This window comes from Dermacentor albipictus, unplaced genomic scaffold (assembly GCF_038994185.2).
Source record: "Dermacentor albipictus isolate Rhodes 1998 colony unplaced genomic scaffold, USDA_Dalb.pri_finalv2 scaffold_38, whole genome shotgun sequence".
NCBI classification, from domain to species: domain Eukaryota; kingdom Metazoa; phylum Arthropoda; class Arachnida; order Ixodida; family Ixodidae; genus Dermacentor; species Dermacentor albipictus.
In genome coordinates this window covers 337071-357130 of record NW_027225592.1, presented here as the reverse complement: position 1 = coordinate 357130, position 20060 = coordinate 337071, and the positions used below count along the sequence as shown (strand labels likewise).

General features: G+C 49.5%; 1 protein-coding gene across 11 annotated transcripts in view; it reads left to right on the top strand.

Moving 5' to 3' along the window:
• LOC135916939 (uncharacterized) overlaps positions 1 to 20060 on the top strand; it is a 210965-nt gene that overhangs the window by 121922 nt on the left and 68983 nt on the right. The window lies entirely within an intron of this gene.

Genomic DNA, 20060 nt, shown 5'->3' with positions numbered 1-20060 from the left:
GACGATGATTCTTCATGGAGTGCGCAGTACTGTTAAAAGTTGGCAACAAAGCCTTGACAGGAGCACTATTGTTAATATTACCATTAGTAAAATGTTAGAAGTGTAGTTTTTTTACCGCATTCCGAAGCTCTACATAGAGTGCATTTCAAAGAAAACATTACTATTTCAGCAGCTTGATGTTTCCGACGGTTCATTTACGCCCATTGTTGCCTAGTTTGATTTATTTTGCGGGTCAGTGAAATTGAATTGTCCACAAGCTTGATGCTGGCAACTGGTGTGTGTGTGTGTGTTACGCCCACTGCAGGGCAAAGGCATCTCCCATACTTATCCAACTACCCCGGTCATGTACTAATTGTGGCCATGTTGTGCCTGCAAACTTCTTAATGTCATCCCCCCACCTAACTTTCTGCCGCCCCATGCTACGCTTCCCTTCCCTAGGAATCCAGTCCGTAACCATTAATGACCATCGGTTATCTTCCCTCCTCATTAAATATCCTGCCCATGCCCATTTTTTTCTTGATTTACCCGCCGTGGTTGCTCTGTGGTTATGGTGTTAGGCTTCTGAGCACGAGGTCGCGGGATCAAATCCCGGTCGCGGCGGCCACATTTCGATGGGGGCGAAATGCGAAAACACCCGTGTACCTAGATTTAGGTGCACGTAAAAGAACCCCAGGTGCTCGAAATTTCCGGAGTCCCCCTCTACGGCGTGCCTCATAATGAAAAAGTGGTTTTGGCACCTAAAACCCCATAATTTTTTTTTCTTGATTTCAACTAAGGTGTCATTACCTCGCGTTTGTTCCCTCATCCAATCTGCTCTTTTCTTATCCCTTAACGTTACACCCATCATTCTTCTTTCCATAGCCCGTTGCGTCATCCTCAATTTGAGTAGAACCCTTTTCGTAAGCCTCCAGGTTTCTGCCCCGTAGGTGAGTACTGGTAAGGCACAGCTATTATACACTTTTCACTTGAGAGATAATGGCAACCTGCTGTTCATGATCTTAGAATGCCTGCCAAACGCACCCCTGCCTATTCTCATTCTTCTGATTATTTCCGTCTCATAATCTGTATACGCCGTCACTACCTGCCATAAGCAGATGTATTCCCTTACCACTTCCAGTGCCACACTACCTATTGTAAATTGCTGTTCTCATCCGAGACTGTTAAACATTACTTTAGTTTTCTGCAGATTGATTTTTAGACCTACTCTTCTGCTTTGCCTCTCCAGATCAGTGAGCATGCATTGCAATTGGTCTCCTGAGTTCCAAAGCAAGGCAATATCATCAGAGAATCGCAAGTTATTAAGGAATTCTCCAGTAACTTTCATCCCCAGTTCTGCCCAATCTAGGTCTCTGAATACATTCTGTAAACACGCTGTGAATAGCACTGGAGAGATCGTATCCCCCTGTCTGACGCCTTTCTTTATTGAGATTTTGTTGCTTTCTTTATGGAGAACTATGGTGACTGTGGAGCCGCTATAGATACCTTTCAGTATTTTTACATATGGCTCGTCTATACCCTGATTCCGTAATGCCTCCATGACTGCTGAGGTTTCGACTGAATAAAACGCTTTCTCGTAATCAATGAAAGCTACATATAAAGGTTAATTGGTTATTATATTCCGCACATTTCTCTATTGCCTGATTGATAGTGTGAATATGGTCTATTGTTGAGTAGCCTTTACGGAATCCTGCCTGGTCCTTTGGTTGACCGAAGTCTAAGGTGTTCCTGGTTCTATTTGCGATTACTTTAGTAAATACTTTGTAGGCAACGAACAGTAAGCTGATCGCTCTATAATGTTTTAGTCTTTGGCGTCCCCTTTCTTATCGATTAGGATTATGTTAGCGTTCTTTCAAGATTCCGGTACGCTCGAAGTCATGACGCATTGCGTGTACAGGGTGGACAGTTTTTCTAGAACAATCTGCCCACCATCCTTCAACAAATCTGCTGTTACCTGATGCTCCCCAGCTGCCTTCCCTCTTTGCATAGCTCCCAAGGCTTTCTTTACTTCTTGCGGCGTTACTTGTGGGATTTCAAACTTCTCTAGACTATTCCCTCTTCCATTATCGTCGTGGGTGCCAGTGGTATCGTATAAAGTTTTATAGAACTCCTCAGCCACTTGAACTATCTCATCCATATTAGTAATGATATTGCCGGCTTCGTCTCTTAACGCGTACATCTTATTCTCGCCTATTCCTAGTTTCTCCTTCACAGCTTTTAGGCTTCCTCCGTTCCTGATGGCATGTTCAATTCTATCCATAATATAGTACCTTATGTGAGCTTTCTTACACATGTTGATTAACTTAGAAAGTTCTGCCAATTCTATTCTAGCTGTAGGGTTAGAGGCTTTCATGCATTGGCATTTCTTCATATATTGAATGCGAGCGCTGTTGCTTTGTTTGTTCGTGTAGTAGTTTAAGAGAACGAGTTTAAGGGAGGAGAAAAAAAAGAGAAGGAAAAGGAAAATTACTCGCGCGTAATTGCGGCGCAATGGTTCTGAAGCGCACCCACGGTGGAGAAACGGAAGGAGATATAAACGTGCGTGGCCATGGTAGCAACGCGAAAAACTGCCTTAATAAGTTGAGACTTGAGAAAAACTTGCGTTATCAACAGATAACATGGCAATCAGCACTCAACTACGACAAGGGAAATGACTGAGACATGGAAAACCCCTTGAACTAAGTATGGTTTCCGAGAGAAATGCTTCTCAGTATTGAACATTTCAAAAGATGAGGGAATATAGGTATATATAGATAATCTCCGCGCTTACCGAGAGGATGGCGTCCGCACGAGACTACACCAGGCACCTTACTGAGACAATATACTTGTATATAACTTCGTCTGCGTCTTCCTGCGTATCATATCTCGTGGAGGTGGACGTACCGTGTACCTCGTAACGGAGCTTTGCAGTGGACGGTACGTCGGGCCTTCCTTCGTTGCTCCCGGCGACGACAACTCGACTAAGCCGCCTCCGACACTTGCTTCTACAGCTACGACCAACATTGTTCTCCCCGTTCCCCGTGATCCTGGCTTATTCTCGGGCACAGACGGGAAAGACGTCGAGGACTGCATCAGCCTGTACGAACACGCCAGCCGCAATATCTGGTGGGACCCTACAATGATGCTCACCAGCGTAGCCTTTTACCTCGGTCGCGACCCACGGGTTTGTTCCAGACACACGAAAATGAGCTCACCATTTGGGATTCGCTTGAGCAAAAGCTCCGAGACTTGTTTGGCAACCCCTACGCTCACCAACTTGCCGTGTAGACGGCGTTATACGGCCATGTGCTGATGTCAACAGAGCCCCAGGTCACGTACATTCAGGACGTCTTGGCTCTGCGCCGAAAAGTTGACGCGCACATGACTGAGTCAGACAAGGTTTTCCACATCTTCAAAGACATTGCCGATGATGCCTTCAAATTGTTCGTTTTCAACAACGTGGTGACGGTGGATGCAGTTATAAATGAGTGCCGCCGCCTGCAACTCGCTAAAAGCCAACGTATCCACTAGCAGTTTGCCCGTTTGCCAAACACCCCAGCGACATCTTTCTGTGCCGACGCTCCTCGTCCCAACAACACTGGCGATGTTACCAGGATCGTCCGCCATGAGATTGAGGCTGCCTATCCGGCTGCCTTCGACTCCAGCTCCTCCAACGCACCTGCAGTCACGGTTTTCCTGATACAGGCAGTTGTCCGCCAGGAGTTCGCAAACATGGGTCTTCACACCATCTGCTCGGCCCATCGCCCTTATACCGACCCGGCTTCTTCGATTCCGCCCCGTCCCGCATCTTGTTACCCACCACGTTTCCGCAACCCATCTGAATGGCGCACTGTGATGACAAGCCCCATTTGTTTTCACTGCCGTCGAATCAGGCACATTTATCGGCACTGTCAGTCGCTGGAGTTTCCCGACCCGATCTACTTATGCTACCTTCTCTCGCCCACCATGTGGCCCTTTACGTCCCTGTGCTGTACGTTCCGATAATGCCGCCACTGATTCTCGTGCGCCGAACCGCCCCTATTCTCGTTAACCTTCGCCCCAACGACGAAAATCTTGCTCTCCCCAGTCCCGTCGCTTCTATTCGCCGACTCCCTTCGGACGCCTCTCCCAGCCAGAAAACTAGACGATGCAGAGGCTCGAGGTGAGGCTGCATTGCTCCCTACCTAGCCACCTAGCCAAATCCTCTACTGACGTTGCCCACTCATCTGAACTTTCTTGACGTGCAAGTCAATGGTGTTTCTGTGTCTGCCCTTATAGACACTGGGGCGCATTTGTCGGTAATGAGCGCTAATCTTCGTAACCGCCTGAAGAAAATAATCACGCCCGCCACGACGCATGTTGTCCGTGTCACCGATGGCGGAACAGCCCCCTAAATGGTATGTATGCCGCTCGCGTCTGATCGCTCCACTATCGTGCTATTCAGTCATCGCCCACTGTCCCCACGACATCATACTCGGCTTAGCCTTTCTCTCCGCACATTCTGCTCTCATCGAATGTTCCGCCAGTACTCTCCGCCTTGACCTGCCTTCTCTGGATCCCACTGAACCACGCCCCAGTCGCCTTGGTTCCGTCGACTTCATTCGCTTGCCACCTTCGGCACTGACTTACGTTGACTTAGTGTCATCCCCACCCATCCCGACGTTCACTACATCGCGGCTCCTATGCAAGACGTCCTCCTTACACAAGGGATCGCAGTAGCTCAGAGTTTTATCTATTACGGGGAATTGCCCCTGCCGGCCAGTGGTCAATTTTGGCTTGACGACACAAGTGCTGCGACGCGGGATGTCTATGGCCCAGCTTGGCTCATTCCAGGATCACTCAGTAACAACTATTGCCGTAGACGACAATTCAGCCGATCCTTCTCTACAACCGCAGTCGGCAACTTGTACCATCGCTGACTTACAGAAAACGATTGCGCCCCACATGCCGTCCGAGCACGCTCGTGAGCTCTACCACATTCTGTTTTCCAACCATGATATTTTTTACTTTACCGATCGTCCTTTGGCTCAAACTACAGCTGTTAAACATCGCATTAATACTGGCGATGCCCCTCCTATTCATCGCCGCCCGTATCGAGTGTCACCGGCTGAGCGTCAAGTTATTCGCGCCAAAGTTCGCAAAATGCTTGCCAAGAACATTATTGAAACGTCATGTAGTTCATGGGTGTCACCTGTTGTACTGGTAAAAAGGATGGCTCATGGCGCTTTTGTGTGGATTATCGGCACCTTAACAGGGCTACCAAAAAGGACGTGTATCCCCTCCCTCGGATTGATGATGCCCCTGATTGCCTCCACGGTGCTCGCTATTTCTCCGCTATTGACCTTCGCTCCGGCTACTGGCAGATTGCCGTGGACGATCTCGACCGTGAGAAGACTACTTTTGTAACACCCAACGGTCGTTATCAATTCATAGTTATGTCGTTCAGTCTATGTATTGCTCCTGCCAATTTTGAACGCGTGATGGACTCCCTTATTCACGGTTTCAAATGGTCCACGCGCCTCTGCTACTTGGACGACGTTATAGTATTCTCCCCAACGTTCCCTACACGCCTCGAGTGCATCTCAGCAATCCTGCACGTATTTCGTCCAGCCGGTCTGCAACTGAACGCATCGAAGTGCCAATTCGGCCGTCGCCAGATTACGGTCCTTGGACATCTCGTTGATGCGAACGGAGTGCAACCAGACCCAGGCAAGATCCATGCTATTACGCACTTCCCCTGTTCCGAAGTGTGTCAAGGATGTGCGCAGCTTCATCGTCCTGTGTTCGTACTTTCACCATTTCATGAAAAATTTCGCGGCCATAGCACGACCACCAGCCGAGCTTTTGAAGAAAGACGCCCCTTTCCAGTGGGGCGATAACGAGGCCTCTGCATTCTCGCATCTAATCGACCATCTCACAACGCCTCCCTTTCTTGCCCATTTCAATCCTTCTGCGCTTACCGATTGATTGATTGAAAACTTTATTATTCCACCGGGCTGGGGCGCCCACCACTTAGGTAGGGGGGGGGAGAACGAAGCAGTCCCCGCGCGTTGAGGACGGTGAGTCTTCACGGCCTCAATGGCCAGGCGGATTGCTCGACGCTGGTCGTCTTCAGCCTCGCTCTGGAGCAAGGCCTCCCAGGCTTCTCTATTGTCAATGTTTTCCTTCGCCCCTGGGGAGCCAGCACACTCCCATATTATATTGTCGCAGCACTGCGCCACTGAGGCAGAGAAAGAAGTAGAGTGTGCGCGCATGATCTCGGGGGTACTCTGCGCCGGCTGGGCCTGGCCTGTAGCTTCCTTCTCGGACCTCGTTTCACCCTGTAAATAAACATCATTCGTAACATCTTTGGTGGAGGTGCGGGGTAAAGCTTGGGCGATCCTGGATGACCCAGCTCTACCAACTGTCCGACGGAGTAGGCGCTTGGCCGGTTTACGACCACAAGCAGCGCACATGGACGATTCCGGAGAAGGCAGTGACGACTCCACCTATGGCGGAGCAGAAAGCAATCACGCAGGTCAGGCTGGCTACTGGACACCGCTGCGTGAGCCACCCACCTTTTCGGGGAAGGTGAACGAAGACGTCGACGACTGGCTTAAACACTACAACAGAGTGAGTCGCCACAACCACTGGAGCACTACGAAGCAGCTCGATAACGTGGTTTTTTTTTCTTGCTGGAACCGCGCTCCTCTGGTTTGAAAACCACGAGAGAGTTCTGACAAACTGGGAAAATTTTGTAGAATTCACCAAGCGCTTTGGGGACCCGATCTCTAAGAAAAACAAGGCTTAGCAGACGCTTTCCCGACGAGCTCAATTACCTGGCAAAACGTGTACAACGTACGTAGAGGCTGTTCTAAAATTATGCGGAATCGTCAGCGCTACCATGGCAGATGAAGACAAAGTAGGACATCTGCTTAAAGGAATCGCTGAAGATGATTATAATTTTCTTATAACGAAGGAAGATCTTAGTACTCCGTCTGATCTGAGGAAACACTGCCGGGCGTTTGAAGCGCTGACAATAAGAAGGATTGGGCCAAAGTTTGGACGCTTGGACAACGTTACTACCATTGCAAGCCAACCCACGACGACATCTCCTCGGTGATTCGGCAAGTGGTTAAAGAAGAGCTTGAACGCCTTAAAGTTGTTGATGACGCTCAGGTGTGCCATCAGTGTGCATTTGATCATTCTCGTGTGCTACCGGCCACCTGGGCACCTTAGACTTACCGAGAACCTCGCAGGACCTATGCTGATCGTACGGAGAGCAACAACTTGCCACCGCAACCGACAAGTCTGTGACGCCGACAAGATGCACCACAACGATTTGTTCCGCGGGCTCTTCCCTCCTACAACCAGACTGAGAGTACGTTTCCACCCATAACACCCATGTCACCGGTGTCACCCGCGACAAGCCGCGACTCCCGCATTTGCTACAGCTGCGGTGTGCCTGGACACATTGCTAGGTATTGCCACCGCCGCCAGCAGCGTGTTCCACGGTTCAATTCCTACACACCCCGCGTGCCCGCTGACGAGCCCTGGCCGTATCCCAGTTCCTTCCAGCGGCTGCAGCAGGGACGCACCAACCGCAGTGATTCCCCCGTTTCCGATCGCAGCCAAACACCACCACCGACACAACGACGCTCTCCATCACCTCGTTGTCACTCGTTATCACCGCCGCCGCTGGGAAACTAGCTGGTGCGACCGACGGGGGTGAGGCCGCAATGTGTTCATCTTCATCAAGACCCCCTTGTGTAAAATTGTTTAAAAACAGTGTGCGTTTCAGTTGACAATGTGAGTGCTTTTGCTTTAGTTGACACCGGAGCGGCAGTTTCTAGCTGTTATGAGCCTGTCCTTGAAAAATCGTCTTGGACAAAAAGTTATGTTTTTTGGGGATCGGAACGCTACCTTTCGTGGAGTTGGCGGGGAAATGTTGCGCCCACTTGGGGTCTGTTCTGTTTCAGTTATGATAGGCGACCAGACTTTTCGAAGTGAATTTACTGTGCTTTAACGTACAACGCATGACATTATTTTAGGAATTGATTTCTTGCATGAGTGGGGGGCAACTTTGGATTGTGGAAGTGACGCGATTTCTCTTCGCCGCGACGCACGAACTTCAATGACAGATAGCACCAGTGATGCCGCCAACGTTCTCTCCGTGTCACAAGATGGGTTTTTGCCCCCTCAGACTGCAATGTTTGTACCTGTGAATACTTCTCGACCTAGTAAAGGTTCTTGTTGTGGTTTAGCCGAGCCGGACTATAACAATGCGCTCAAGAAAAATGCGATAGTCCCTCGCTCTCTCGTTGTCACCTCTGATGGTTGTACTCGTTTGTGGACAGTGAACGTTCCAACCCAATCCATACATTGCCGCTAGGAATTAAACTGGCAAGTTTTGATGCACAAGCCATTGTCAGCGTCGGAAAGGTCTAAATGTCAACTGCCGAAAAAAAGTTCAACCCCAATTCCAACCATAATAATTCTGCTGACTTTAAGCGCAAGATTAACAAGTCTCTGTCTTCTAGTGAACAGTGTCTACTGGAAGCTGTGCTCGATCGCTACGCCACAGTGTTTGATTTTGCTCAAGGCCAAGGAGCGTCCCATACACCACCGGCGTCTCGTATGCAACACCGCATCCATACAGGGCAAGTAACGCCAATTCGTCAGAAGCCCTACCACGTTCCACCTTCAGAGAGAAAAGTCATCGCCGAGCAGGTCGAAGAAATGTTACAGAAAGGAGTGTTCCAGGGATCATGTAGCCCTCGGGCTGCTCCTGTGATCCTAGTGAAGAAAAAGACAACTCATGGAGATTCTGTGTGGACTATCGCCGCCTAAACAGCATCACAAAGAAAGATGTGTACCCCCTACCACGAATAGATGACGCCGTCGACTGCCTCCACTCCGCGTCGTATTTCTCTTCTGTTGATTTGTGGTCAGGATATTGGCAAATCCCCATGCACCCCTCAGACAAGGAGAAGACAGCCTTAGTGACACCTGACGGTCTCTTTGAGTTCAACGTTATGCCCTTTGGCTTATGCAACGCTCCAGCGACATTCGAGCGATTTATGGATACCGTGCTCCGCGGACTCAAATGGGAAATTTGTATGTGCTATTTAGACGACGTCATTATCTACAGCCGGACATTTCACGAGCTAAATCAGCGCCTGTCGATCGTTCTTGACTGTATCCAGCAAGCTGGCCTTATTTTAAACTCGAAGAAATGTCATTTCGGTGAGCGTCAAGCCCGCGTACTAGGCCTTCTGGTCGACAAATACGGCATACGACCAGACCCTGAAAAGATAGCAGTGGTTCGCGACTTCCAACAGCCACAAACGGTGAAAGATCTGCGAAGCTTTTTGGTCCTTTGCTCATATTTCCGGCGCTTTATCAAGAATTTCGCACAGCTTCCCTCTCCCCTCACGGCTCTCCTTCACAAAGACACCCCATACTTGTGGACTGCTGACTGCGAGTCGGCGTTTCAACAGCTGAAATTTTTGTTGACTTCTGGACTGGTACTGTGGCATTTCGATCCCGAGGCGTCAACTGAGCTGCACACTGACGCCAGCGGTGCGGGTGTTGGCGCTGTGCTTGTTCAACTCTGCGATGGCGGTGAGCATGTAATTGCCTACGCTAGTCGGACACTTACAAAAGCGGAGACAAACTACACCGTTACTGAACTCGAATTCCTAGCAGTCGTATTCGCCATTCAGAAGTTCCTTCCGTATCTACATGGCCGCGCATTCACGATAGTGACTGACCATCATTCACTCGGTTGGCTGGTTGGGCTGCGTGACCCGTCTGGTCGGTTGGCCCGCTGGGCTTTGCGCCTTCAAGAGTACAGCTTTTCCGTTAACTACAAGAGCGGGCGCTGTCACACGGATGCTGATTGCCTATCCCGTCTCCCTTCGCCGCACACTAAAGCTGAGGATGATGATTTTGATGACTACCTAGTTTCTATCTCTTCCGACTTTCTAGACCTGCGTACCTTCGAGAGCGAGCAACGTTGGGACCCTACCTTGAAATCCCTACGGGCAGCTGCACGTGAGCCAGCAGGAACAACACCGTTTACTTTTCGTAATGGTTTACTGTACAAAAAAAAATTACTCGGCGGATGGTCCCCCATTGCTTCTAGTTGTGCCCGAAAATCTGCGCCCTGCTGTCCTTCGTTCCATGCATGACGATATCACGTCCGAGCACCTTGGCTTTGCACGCACACTACACCGACTTAGACAGAGATTTTTCTGGCCCAAGCTCTGGAAAACAACGAAACAGTATGTCACCAGCTGTACTGTTTGCCAGGGCCACAAGCAAACGACGACGGCCCTAGCAGGCTATTTACAACCAGTTAGGCCACCGACGCTACCCTTTCAAAAAGTCGGCATCGACTTGCTAGGCCCGCTACCAAAGACGTCAGCTGGTTACCGCTGGATTATAGTATGCGTAGATTATCTTACTCGCTACACGGAAACGGCGGCACTTCCATCCGCCACTGCAGCAGATCTCTCTTAATTTTTGTTGCATCACGTCATACTCCGTCACGGCGCTCCCCGGGTTGTCATCAGTGGCCGTGGACGGCAATTCACCGCCGACGTCGTTGAAGAACTTTTACGGCTTTTTGATTCTGCATATCGGCATTGCACTCCTTACCACCCACAAACCAATGGCCTCACGGAGCGGACGAATCGAACCCTTACCAACATTTTATCAATGTATGTCGCTGCTGACCACAAGAATTGGGACGCCATCTTACCTTTTGTAACGTACGCGTACAATAGTGCCAAGCACGAAGTTACTGGATATGCGCCGTTCTTTTTGCTGTACGCACGCGCTCCCCAGAGCTTCCTGGACACTATTCTACCTTTATCGTGCCAAGGAGATCCTTCCATCGCCCAAACTCTGTGTCGTGCTGAGGAAGCACGTCGACTGGCGCATCTTAGGACGTTGTCCTCACAAGGCAACAGCAAGATTCGCTATGATGCGCAGCATATCCCCGTCAGCTTTACACCCGGTGATTATGTTTGGTTGTGGACACCTGTTCGCGAAGAGGGATTGTACCGCAAGTTTCTCGCCACTTAAACCCGACCATTCGTTATACTCAGCCGCTTGAGTGATGTCAGCTATGTCGTCGCCAAAGTGGCGGCATGTAATCGGCGTTCACGTGCGACGCAAGTTGTTCACGTGGCCAGACTCAACCAGTACAATCACAGGTCTCTAACTCGTTCAGCGAGCTTCGTCTGCCCCCGGGGAAAATGTCGCACCACTGCGCGACTGAGGCAGAGAAAGAAGTAGAGTGTGCGTGTGTGATATCGGGGGTACTATGCGCCGGCTGGGCCTGGCCTGTAGCTTCCATCTCGCACCTCGTTTCACCCTGTAAATAAACATCATTCGTAACAATATGGTCTAGCGTACCTTTTTTGCTTACAAATTTTTCAGGGGGCGTTGTTATAGTCCCTCGTCTGTGTTAAGTAGATCGAATGTGGTGATGCATAATTGTTTCCCTGGAGGCGTCGCCAAATGCGAGCGTCCTCCAGAGAGAAAGACCGATGCGGAGAAGGAAAAACTCTTATTTAGGCTTTGTAATGATCGACAATTTCCCTGCACGTGATCATGCTATTTTTTATCCCTGGAACTGGCTGCTCTAGAGTTGCCCGGTGGTAGAGTGCCCGGGCGAGCTCGTCAGCGGCTTCGTTGCCTGGGATTTCTTCATGGGCCGGCACCCAAATAAAGGTTTTCCCTCCTGGTAGGGTTGTTGAGTAGAATGTGGAGGGCTTCCTCCGAAATTATTCCTTTGGTAAAATTTCGGATAGCCAATTTGTTATCGCATAATATTACTCCCACTTTTGTACCCGCACAAGCGAGCGCTACTGCAACCACCTCGGCTGTACAGGCATCCCTCGTGCACGTGGAGCACGCTGTCTTAACGCACCCGTCGCCATCAACCACCGTCGATACCGCAGCCCCGTCTCTGCCGTAAGCAGCGTCCACGTACGCTACGTTATGCGCCGGTGTGTTTTTAAGTTTAGTTACTAGAGCCTTAGCCCTGTGAGCTCTCCTCTCTTTGTTGTATATAGGATGCATATATTTAGGTAGGGGGGCGATTCAGAAGCGTTTACACACGTCCAATGTAATGTCATTCTTGTCAGTCGGAGCACTCCTGTCGTATTGGATTCCTACCCATTCCATGATTTTTCTCCCTCTTTTAGACTGGCCTAATCTTTCCAACTGAGACACTCGTACTGCCTCTGAGTTCAACTAGCGTGTTGTGAACCCCCTTTTGAGGAGGTCTGTCGAGGTCGAGTGTGGGAGCCCAAGGGTTCTCTTAACGCTCTTCCTAATGATCGCATTTTCTTGTTTTCTTCTCGTTTATACACAACATACGGTGTGGCATACGCTATACGGTTGGTAATGAATGCTTGCATGAGTCTGAGGAGGCTGCTCTCTTTGAGGCCCCTGCCTTTGAGTGAAATTCTCCTAAAGATCCCCGTGACCTGCGCCGCGTATCCTTCTAGCTTTTTGATTGTCGTGAGGTTGCATCCATTTCTCTGGATATACATGCCCAGAATTCTTATTTCCTCCACCTTGGGAACCTCATTTCCGTTTACGAAAACATTAATGGGTCTGCTGCTCCCAGCGGGTCGCCTTTGATGTTTTGGCTCAATAATTAGCAGCTCCGATTTCTGTGGCGAGCACGCCAAGCCTCTGCTGGCCGCATACTTTTCCACCATATTCGCCGCTATCTGTAGTTTAAGTTCAATCGCTGCGTCACTCGCACTGTTAACGCAGATGTTGATATCATCCGCGTACATGCTAAATTTAATCGGTTTAATCTTATTGAGTTCCGCCCGGAAACCCCTCATCGCTATGTTGAAAAGGAAGGGTGATAGCACCGACCCTTGCGGGGTTCCCTTGCTCCCAAGTGCGATGGGAGGGGATTTTACATCCATAAATTTCATATTCGCCTCCCTCTGTGACAGAGTCTTTGACGTATGCATATACCCTGTGTCCCACACCTACCTCTTTGAGGCCTACCAAGATAGCCTTATGGCTAACGTTGTCAAATGCCTTGGTGAGGTCGAGACCTAGGATCGCCCTGGTTTCAGTTAAGCATGATATCCCAGACCGATACGACTTAAGTCTGAGCATGCCATCTTGTGTACGGCGCCCTGGCCTGAATCCAACCATTTCATGCGGCCAGAGATCATTCTCCTCCATGTACTTGGTCAGTCTCGTTTGAACAACATGCTCCATCAATTTCCCTATACACGAGGTGAGGGAGATTGGTCGCATGTTGTTCAAGCCGGGTACTTTGCCTGGCTTGGGAATAAAGACTACGCCCGCCTGTTTCCATGTTTTGGGGAGTTCTCCTTTCTCCCACACATGGCTCATGAATTTGGTTAATGCAATGATGGACTCATCGTCTAGATTCCTGAGAGCTGTGTTTGTTATCCCGTCCAGACCGGGGGCCGATCTCTTTCTGAGGCTGTTAATCTCTACTCTAACCTCTGTCGTGGTGATAGGGTCATCCAGATCTGGATTGGGAGGTCCCTCGTAGTCCCTAAACACCTCGCTCACTGCTTTTACAAGATATGTCTCCTGGAGCTCACTAATGAGCTCGTCATCTATGCCAACAAAGCCATGCCTTGCTCTCACCTGGTTTGTACTAGCTTGCATTTTGATTTACTAGGGTCGATTAGTTGTCTGATAAAGCTCAATGTTTTGGAGAGACTCATATTGGCTTCCATGTCATCACACTTGCTGTACGAATTCTGCTCGTTGAGCTTAATCGCATATGTTTCTATTTCTTTGTTCAGTCTGGCTAGTTCGCGCCGGATATTCCTGTTCCATCTTTGTGCCTTGAGTCTTTTCTCCAGGTTGCTCTTTCTGCTCCACATGTTCAGCAGTTTGCTGCTAGTGCTGGGGGGTGCGTCCTCATCCTCTATAGTTGTAGTCGCTTCCCTATATGCGTTTTAAGGAGGTGTGTCCCCTCGTCGATATTGTAGATATCGTCCGGCAGTGAGGCCTCCTTTTTTATATCTCTGAATTTATCCCACTCCGTTAATTTCGGTTGTTTGATGAGGCGTGTTTTGGCGCCTTTTCCTAGCGTGAGTGAAATAATAAAGTGGTCGCTGCCTAGATTTTGTCCTGTACTTTTCCATGTTACTGTTCCCGCCATATGGCTTATCGTGAGGTCGCGTGCTGTGTCCCTGGTTATACTGTTGCCTGGGCACGTAGGGACGCGTGGGTCAGTATGTAGAGTAAGCCCTAGCGTTTATATATCTCCCGGTATTCGTCTACCTTTGGGGTCTCTGTATGTATATCCCCATTCTTCGTGAGCCGCGTTGCAGTCTCCCATAATTATGAGCGGTCTCCCATCGGCGCCTTTGAGTGCTTTGCGGAATCAAGTAATGAATCTAATTTTCTTTTGCTTGGGTGTGCTGTACACATTCAGCCGGAATCATCATCATCATCAGCCTGGTTACGCCCACTGCAGGGCAAAGGCCTCTCCCATACTTCTCCAACAACCCCGGTCATGTACTAATTGTGGCCATGCCGTGCCTGCAAACTTCTTAATCTCATCCGCCCACGTAACTTTCTGCCGCCCCCTGCTACGCTTCCCTTCCCTTGGGATCCAGTCCGTAACCCTTAATGACCATCGGTTATCTTCCCTCTTCATTAAATGTCCTGCCCATGCCCATTTCTTTTTCTTGATTTCAACTAAGATGTCATTAACTCGCGTTTGTACCCTCACCCAATCTGCTCTTTTCTTATCCTTTAACGTTACACCTATCATTCTTCTTTCCATAGCTCGTTGCGTTGTCCTCAATTTGAGTAGAACCCTTTTCGTAAGCCTCCAGGTTTCTGCCCCGTAGGTGAGTACTGGTAAGACGCAGCTATGATACACTTTTCTCTTGAGGGATAATGACAACCTGCTGTTCATTATCTCAGAATGCCTGCCAAATTCACCCCAGCCCATTCTTATTCTTCTGATTATTTCCGTCTCATGATCCGGATCCGCCGTCACTACCTGCCCTAAGTAGATGTATGCCCTTACGACTTCCAGTGCCTCGCTGCCTATTGTAAATTGCTGTTCTCTTCCGAGACTGTTAAGCATTACTTTAGTTTTCTGCAAATTAATTTTTAGACCCACTCTTCTGCTTTGCCTCTCTAGGTCAGTGAGCATGCATTGTAATTGGTCCCCTGAATTACTAAGCAAGGCAATATGATCAGCGAATCGCAAGTTACTAAGGTATTCTCCATTACCTTTTATCCCCAATTCTTCCCAATCCAGGTCTCTGAATACCTCCTGTAAACACGCTGTGAATGGCATTGGAGATATCGTATCTCCCTGCCTGACGCCTTCCTTTATTGGGATTTTCTTGCTTGCTTTATGGAGGACTACGGCGGCTGTGGAGCCGCTATAGATATCTTTCAGTATTTTTACATACGGCTCGTCTACACCCTGATTCCGCAATGCCTCCATGACTGCTGAGGTTTCGACAGAATCAAACGCTTTCTCGTAATCAATGAAAGCTATATATAAGGATTGGTTATATTCCGCACATTTCTCTATCACCTGATTGATAGTGTGAATATGATCTATTGTTGAGTAGCCTTTACGGAATCCTGCCTGGTCCTTTGCTTGACAGAAGTCTAAGGTGCTCCTGATTCTATTTGCGATTACCTTAGTAAATAGTTTGTAGGCAACGGACAGTAAGCTGATCGGTCTATAATTTTTCAAGCCTTTGGCGTCCCCTTTCTTATGGATTAGGATGATGTTAGCGTTCTTCCAAGATTCCGGTACGCTCGAGGTAATAAGGCATTGCGTATACAGGGTGGCCAGTTTCTCTAGAACAATTTGTCCACCATCCTTCAGCAAATCTGCATGTTACCTGATCCTCCCCAGCTGTCTTCCCCCTTTGCATATCTCCCAAGGCTTTCTTTACTTCTTCCGGCGTTACCTTTGGGATTTCGTCAGTCCGAATATGCTATCTCTATTTTTCTTCCCTGTGATAATCTCAACGAAAATAGCCTCTGCCTCGCTGGGGGATACATCATGGACAATGGTTGGAATGTTTCGCTTTACGAAGGTGGCGACTCGGCATTTATCCCCCTTGCCGCTGTCAAAGCTTTGGTAACCCGATAATCTAACAGGCGCCTTTCCCGTTGCCTGCACGACTATGGCTACGGGTGCTTCCTGTTGCAGCTCGCGGTATTCTTGCAGCAACGTTCTTTTCCTCTGGTACCCCCTACAATTCCACTGCCAGAATGTGGAGGCATTCTTCTTAACCGAATTTTTATGAATTTCTATTAAGAATCACTTCTGTGGCACCGATTTTCTCGCACAGCCTAACTATTGTCGTGCCTAAGGTATCTATCGGCGTGCTTAGGGTGTCTATCTTGCAAAATTGTTGGTTCACTTGCGCCTGTAATAGCGCAATTTCTCCTCCATTCTGTAGCTGACCTGCTTTCATGGTTTCGTTCGCCTTGTCCATTTTCATCAGACACGTTTCAATTTTCTTTAGCCAGCTCGCCAGCGGGTCGGTGTCCCCCGCCTTACGTTTGGAAAGGGGTTGTCTCATAAAATCAACATCCATATCCTCTTTCTCCTGACCAGATGCAGCTGGCACAGGAGCAGGAGGAGTGATGTGGGTGTTGCATTTTTTTGGAGCCTCTACTTCTCTGTTTTTAGCCCTCTCAGCTGATTTTGGGTTTCCCTCAGCAATCGTTCTAACCTCATGTTTGCTTTCTTCTGCTCCTCTATTTCTTTCTTAAGTAAGCTAATCTCATCTCTTTAAGCCTGGGAGCCCTTGCTACCAAAGCTTACCAAGTGGGTATTCTCTTCCTTCTTTTTTTTCCCCATGGGTCCTTGGGGTCCCTGGGTGGCAAACCGAGTCCCCGGCCCTAGTTAGCAGGTCCCCAGCCCTGGTCAGCAGGCCACTTGGCTAGAGTCGGCTGGCGGCCTACTCCGGACCACGAATTGGACCTTCTTCCGGGTCTCGAGCTAGACCTCGATCTCGACTGCTGCCCCGCCTGGTCTAGCTCTGGTAGCATCCCTTGCTCTGCCTCGGTGCTCCTCTCTAGGTGCAGAGGTGGTGGCCTGGGGCTAGCCTTGAGTCGGGGCTTGCACCTGGAGCTTCTTTTGTTCTATATTCTTCTCCCATATTTTTTCTTGATGATGTACGGCATGCGATATATCTCCCGGCAATTGTCACCTAGGAGGTGGGCTTTCTTGCATAGCAAGCATCGAGGCTCGCAGCTGTGAATTGGTTCGGGGTTTTCGACTCCGCACCCCCGACATCTGAGGTCGTTGGGGTTCGGGCAAACATCCGCCCGATGTCCAAGTTTTCCGCAAGTGACACATACTTCATATTTTTTTCTTGTATAGATAGCAGCGTGTGGGGAAGCATCGGAGGTAAACTTGCACCGGCACTTTCCAGTCTTCAAACAGGATCAATACAGATTTGGATTTCACCCCAAGTCTTCTGACTCCAATGATCGATGGATTTTTCTTATTTCTTCTAAGTGCATCGAGGATTTCCTCATGAGTTGCATCCAGCGGGACATCGTGGATCACTCCTTTCCCTCCGCTTTACGGCATGGCAATATACGCCTTCGCCTCGACCATCAATCCGCCGACCCGAAGTGCCGTGATCGCAGCGTTCTTGCTTGCCCGTGCCGCGTCTAGCGTATCTATCATGATCGACTGCTGCGTCAGGTTTGGTGATGCTACGCCTTCGTCTGCAGCCTCCGGGTCGACCCCGTCTGCCTGGACCAGGTAGATGTGCATGCGAAATCCGTACTGAAGCCAACGGTCACGGAATTGGCACAGTACTGGCCCAACGCCAGCGCGGCAACGACCGTGTTATCGCTTACGTCAGCAGGCTCCACTCACCCTCCGAGCGCAACTATTCCATCACTGAGCGGGAGTGTCTGGCCCTAGCTTGGGTCGTTGCGAAGTTCCGCCCATACTTATATGGCCGACCCTTTTCCGTTGTCACAGACCATCACTCGCTTTGCTGGTTATGCTCACTGAAAGATCCTACAGGAAGACTTGGTCGCTTGGCCTTACGCCTCCAAGAATATTCGTATTCTGTCACCTACAAATCTGGCCGACTACACCAAGACGCTGACTGCCTGTCTCACTACCCGGTAGATGAGCCTGACGACGCCGACAGTAGTACCGCCAACGGCATTTTCGCTGTCTGCCTTCGCTAATATCGCCGATGAGCAGTACCGCGACCTATCGCTGCGAGCACTTATCGAGCGTCTGCGCTCTACAGCTACCGACGCATCCGTTCGCCGATATGTCCTCCAGGGCGGCATTCTGTACCGAAGAAACTTCCTCCCTAACGGATCTGATTCTCTTCTCGCGTGCCAAACATATACGACAGACTGTGCTCTTTCAGATGCATAACGCACGCACTGCAGGACATCTTGGGGTAACCCGCACGTACGACCGCGTCCGCCGCCGCTTCTATTGGCCTTGTCTCGCACGCTCCTTCCGATGCTATGTTGCTGTCTATGATCCCTGGCAGCATCGCAAAACACCTCAGGTGTTACCTGCCGGTCATCTCCAGCCGATCACCGTCCCTGTGAAACCGTTCTTTCGTGTTGAATTAGACCTTCTCGGTCCATTTCCCACGTTATCCTCTGGGAACAAATGGGTATATAGCCGTCGCAAGTTATTACGTCACCCGATATGCTATCACGCGGGCTCTCCCTTCCAGTTGAGCCACTGACGCCGCGGACTTTCTCTTGCGTCACAATATCTTCCTTCATGGCGCCCCGCGACAGCTGCTTACTGACCGTGGTCGTTAACTTCCTCTCTAAAGCTATCGCCAACATTGTGCGTTCCTGCTTCATTCAGCACAAGCTGACTACCTCATACCATCCTCAAACCAATGGCCTGGCAGAACGGTTAAACCGTACTCTTACCGATATGCTGTCCAAGTACGTTTCCTAGGACCACCACGACTGGGACATTGCCCTGCCTTACGTCACATTTGCGCATAATTCTTCCCGGCACGACACTGCCGAATTTTCTCCATCTTATCTACTCTACGGTCGCGAACCGACCTTTCCCCTTGACACGGCACTTCCTCCTACTGCAATTTCAACAACCTAGTATGCGCGCGACGCCATCGCCCTCACCGACCATGCACGACAGCATGCCCGTACTCGACTGACGGCCTCGCAAACCACTCAGCACCGTCAGTACAACGCCCGCCACCGTGACGTACAGATTTCGCCTGGTGCGCTCGTGTTTCTGTGATCGCCATCTCGTCACGTCGGACTTTCAGAGAAGCTCCTTTCGCGATAGACAGGGCCCTACCGAGTGCTGCGCTAGGTGTCGCCCGTGACGTACTAAATCGCTCCTGTGAGTTCAACCTCGTCCTCTACTCTGGCATCTGGTGAGGTCGTGCACGTCAGTAGGCTCAAGGCCTACTACACTGCTTCTGAGTGCGGCCTTTAGTCGCTCCGGGACGGTGCTTTTGCGGCCGGGGTAGTGCTACGGAACAGTATTTGCTATGACGAAGAGGCGAGCAGTGTGAAGACGACGACGACGATTAGAGGCTAGCGCGAGCTGTGGCCTCTTGGCCAAGTTTGGAGTATTTCCCTATAAATATACTTGTATATAGCGTTTCGTATGGTACCTAACTGTTCATACTGCGCATTTTTCTTTGTTTCATATTGTTTTGTACTAACTTTTCTCATTGGTATTTTTTTACAATACCTGTTTCCATGTGCTTCAAGCAGAAGTCCTCTGTATGCATATATGAGGACCCAGCCACCATGCATTATGTTTAAAATAGTTAGCGTAGCCAATGAGGCCAAATCTATGGTGTTGGCAGCAGCATAAGAAAATGTCCAGTATTTGTGTTTATGCTGATCAATTCTTAGTAATTTGCTAACTGCATGGTCAGCTGTGTTTAAGGTGTATTTGTCAGCAATATGTATCAGAACATGTCAGAAGATATTGATCATTCAGTAGCTGTACTCACTTTCACCGACAAAATTTAAGACTTTCGTGCGAAAACTCACACCTTTATAGCACAGGAGCTGAATAACTGCTGTTTCGAATAAGAATA